The sequence below is a fragment of the Rhinopithecus bieti genome, unplaced genomic scaffold, assembly GCF_001698545.2.
Source record: "Rhinopithecus bieti isolate Rb0 unplaced genomic scaffold, ASM169854v2 scaffold_26532, whole genome shotgun sequence".
NCBI lineage: Eukaryota > Metazoa > Chordata > Mammalia > Primates > Cercopithecidae > Rhinopithecus > Rhinopithecus bieti.
In genome coordinates, this window is record NW_016812934.1 from 1,540,618 (window position 1) to 1,544,956 (window position 4,339).

Below are 4,339 nucleotides of genomic sequence, written 5' to 3' on the forward strand. Positions count from 1 at the left end.
CAGTGACAGATCATTAGGCATTAGATTCTCATAAGGAGCATGCAGGCCATAACCCTTGCATGCACAGTTCACAATATGGTTCGTGTTCTTATGAGAATCTAATGCAGGCTGGGTGCAGTGGTTCACGCCTGTAATCCCAACACTTTGGGAAGTCGAGGTGGGCGGATCACCCGAGGTCAGGAGTTTGAGACCAGCCTGGCCAACATGGTGAAACCCTGTCTCCACTAAACATACAAAAAATTAGCTGGGCATGGTGGTGCACACCTGTAATCCCAGCTACTCAGGGGGCTGAGGCAGGAGAATTGCTTGAACCTGGGAGGTGGGGATTGCAGTGAGCCGAGACCACACCACTGCACTCCAGAGCCTGGGCGACAGAGCAAGATCTGTCTCAAAAAAAAAAAAAAAAAATCTAATGCAGCTACTGACCTGACAAGAGGCGGAGTCAGGTGGTAAGGCGAGCGACGGCGAGCAGCTGAAAATACAGATGAAGCTTCGTTTGCTTACCCTCTGCTCACTTCCTGCTATGTGGCCCATTTTCTAACAGGCCACGGACAGGAACCAGTTCATGGCCCAGGAACTGGGGACCCCTGTTCTAGAGGATTTTTAAGGCAGCGAAACTTCTGAGTATGATACCATAAGGTGAATACATGTTGTTACACATTTGTCCAACCTCCATAGAATGTACAACACCAAGAGTGATCTTAAAGCCTTTATTTTTAAAATGAGTTCTTATCTTTTAGAGATATATACTAAGATATTAAGTATAAAAACAATATGACATGTGGGATTTGTTTCAAAATAATCGAAGGAGGAGAGGCTGGAAGCATCAATGAAGCAAGGTGGCCATGAGCTGGTAAAGGTGGATGATGAATAAATGGGGATTTGTTTAGCTATTTCTTTATCTTTGCTTATGCTTGAAATATTTTATATTAAAATTATACAGAGTTTTAAAATTATACAGAGAATGAAGCCAGGTCCGGTGACTCATGCCTGTGATCCTAACACTTTGGGAGGCCGAGGCAGGTGAATTACTTGAGGTAAGGAGTTTGAGACCAGACTGCCCAACATAGTGAAACCCCATCTCAACTGAAAAGATGAAAACTTAGCCAGGCGTGGTGGCACGTGCCTGTAATCCCAGCTACTCAGGAGGCTGAGGCAGGAAAACCGCTTGAACCTAGGAGGCAAAGGTTGCAGTGAGCCAAGATCATGCCACCGCACTCCAGCCTGGGCCACAGAGTGAGACTCTGTCTCAAAAAAAATAAAAATAAATACAGATAAATTTAAATATATATACATATAGAAAATGACTCCATTTATATCAAATTAGTCTGTTTATCAGCTAGCCATGACAGCTCACACCTGTAATCCCAGCGCTTTAAGAGGCTGACGCAGGAGGATCACTTGAACCCAGGAGTCAGAGACAAACCTGGGCAAGATAGTGAGACCCCATCTTTACTAAAAATAAAAATGGTAAAAAAAATTAGCCGGGCACGGTGGCAAAAAAAAAAATTAGTTTATCTATCTATATACCCATACACATACACACACAGACACACACGCACAAATGTTTTATAATTGTATACATGTACATATACATGCATTGCTGACTGTCTTCCCATTCCTGAGCCTTATCGCTCATTCCTGACACCCCATTCCATCTCAAGATGCCATGCATCTGTAGGAACACTCAGGCATAAGTCTAAAGAGGTAGGCAAGAACCAGATGACAAAACAGTGCTTCTGTTTGCCTTGCTAAAGAGTTTGAACTTTATCCAGATGTCCATGAAGGTCCCATGAAGGACCAGCAGCCTTAGTGGCTGACTATGAGAACAGAGGAAATACGGTGGTAAATTGGGGGCAGCTGAGGAAGAGAAGACTCTGTAATACGAGAACAAGTTATGGCAAAAAGTGTTCTTGGGTAATCTCACAAGAGGGTCTCAAAATTCATTTAGAACTGGCCTTAACAGAAACCCCAGAACAGAGATCAGCTCATTCTTTCTTGTTTTCTCTGTGGCAAACTCCAGCTGGTGGTCTCAGAGGGAAGAGGCTTGTAAAAATTAAAAATGAAGGGTGTTGAATCCAGCAGTTCCACTCTAGATATATGCCCAAAAGAACTGAAAGCAGGACTTGAAGAGGTATTGATACATTTATATTCATAGCAGCATTGTTTGCAATAGCCCAAAAGTGGAAGGAAGCCAAGTGTTCCCCAGTGGGTAAGTGGATAAACAAGATGTGGTATATCCATACAATGAAATAGCATTGAGAGCCAAGGGTGGGCGCCAGTCCTTGAAGGCAAACAACTGTAAACCAGACAAAAAGTAACCTTGAGGCGTTTGGAGAGCCAGGTAGCAGGCAAGCTGGGCTTTTCAGCGTCATCTTTAGATCTTTAGAATTTGCAGCTCAAGGAAGTGAGATGTCAAAGCTGCCCCCCAAACCAGTCAAACCAGGGTAAGATAAAGTCTTCAGAGCCCTCTCTATGTTTGAACCCAAACTCCAGATGAACTATGCTTTGAGGCAGGTGATATCATCTACATCACTGATATGAATGATGTCAATTGGTGGAAAGGCACCTCCAAAGGCAGGACTGGACTAACTCCAAGCGACTATGTGGCTGAGCAGGCAGAATCCATTGACAATCTATGTCTAAAGGAGCAAAATGAGCCAACTTGACTTGGTTGCGAGAGTGTTTGGACAACCGAGTGGGTGTTAATGGCTTAGACAGGGCTGGAAGCACTGCCTTAGACTAGGTTTGTCATGGGGATTTCAGAGATATAGTGGAAATGCTATTTACTCAACCGAGGATTTAACTGAGCCAACAGAACAAGTTGGGAGACACAGCTTTGCATGCTGCTGCCTGGAAGGGTTGTGCAGATATTGTCCAGTTGCTTCGGGCAAAAGGTGTCAGAACAGACTGAAGAAACAATGAGAAGAAGCTGGCTTTGGGCATGGCTAACAATACCCATGCAACTCTCCTGAAAAAGCAACAGGAGACAGATGCAGTTCGAACATTAAGCAATGCTCTTGCTAGTCCAAAACTTTGTCTGCCAGAAGAGGGTTGGTAATTACTTTTTTAAAGTATATAAGAACATGGCAGTGTTGCACTGTGTTTGAGTAGAGCAGGTAAAGGAAGGGTTCTCACCTTTGGTTTGCCAATAAGTGACTGGATTCGAACATTAAGCAATTCTCTTGCTATTCCAAAACTTTGTCTACCAGAAGAGGGGTGGTAATTATTTTTTTAAGTATATATGAACATGGCAGTGTTGTACTGTGTTTGAGTAGAACAGGTAAACGATGGGTTCTTATCTTTGGTTTGCCAATAAATGACTGGATTCTTTACTGTATAAAATACATTTATGTTCACAGGAGTAGAACAAGAAGAGATGATTTCTATTTATCAAGCTAAAGGAATTTTATAATTTTTTTCTTTAAAAAAATCAGTGCCGGGCGCAGTGGCTCATGCCTGTAATCTCAGCACTTTGGGAGGCCGAGGCAGGCAGATCATGAGGTCAGGAGGTCGAGACCAGCCTGACCAACATGGTGAAACCCCGTCTCTAGTAAAAAATACAAAAATTAACCGAATGTGGTGGTGTACACCTGTAATCCCTATTGGGGAGGCAGAGGTAGGAGAATTGCTTGAACCTGGGAGGTGGAGGTTGCAGTGAGCCAAGATTGCGCCATTTCTCTCCAGCCTGGGAGACAGAGCAAGACTCTGTCTTGGGGGAAAAAAAATCAGGATGGTATTTTGGTTAAACTTCTTTACCTCAAGGATTGACATATTTTGAATGGATTTTTCAAGGGAGGGAAGGCTTACTATACTAATAAACCAAAATACATAACAGAAAATCATCAGCTATTCTGACAAGAGTAAACATTTTAAGAGGCTTTAAAAAAAAAGTAATATGATTCAGTGTTAAAAAGGAAGGAATTTCTCTCTTTTTTTTTGATACAGAGTCTTGCTCTGTCACCCAGGCTGGAGTGCAGTGGTGCAATCTCCGCTCATTGCAACCTCCACCTCCCAGGTTCAAGCAATTCTCTTGCATCAGCCTCCCAAGTAGCTGGGACTACAGGCACCCATCGCCACACCTAGCTAATTTTTTTATTTTTAGTAGAGACGGCATTTCACCGCATTGGCCAGGCTGGTCTCAAGCTCCCAACCTTAAGTGATCCGCCTGCCTTGACCTCCCAAAGTGCTGGGATTACAGGCGTGAGCCACTGCACCTGGCCAGGAAGGAATTTCTGACACATGCTATAACACAGATGAACCTTGGGAATTTTATGCTGAGTGAAATAAGCCAATCACAAAAGGACAAATACTGTATGATTCATATGAGGTATCTGAA

At 43.3% G+C, this 4,339-nt stretch overlaps 1 pseudogene; it reads left to right on the forward strand.

Moving 5' to 3' along the window:
* Window positions 1–2,412: 2,412 nt before the first annotated feature.
* On the forward strand, window positions 2,413–3,061 carry LOC108512171 (osteoclast-stimulating factor 1 pseudogene; annotated as a pseudogene).
* The last annotated feature ends 1,278 nt before the right edge of the window (window positions 3,062–4,339 follow it).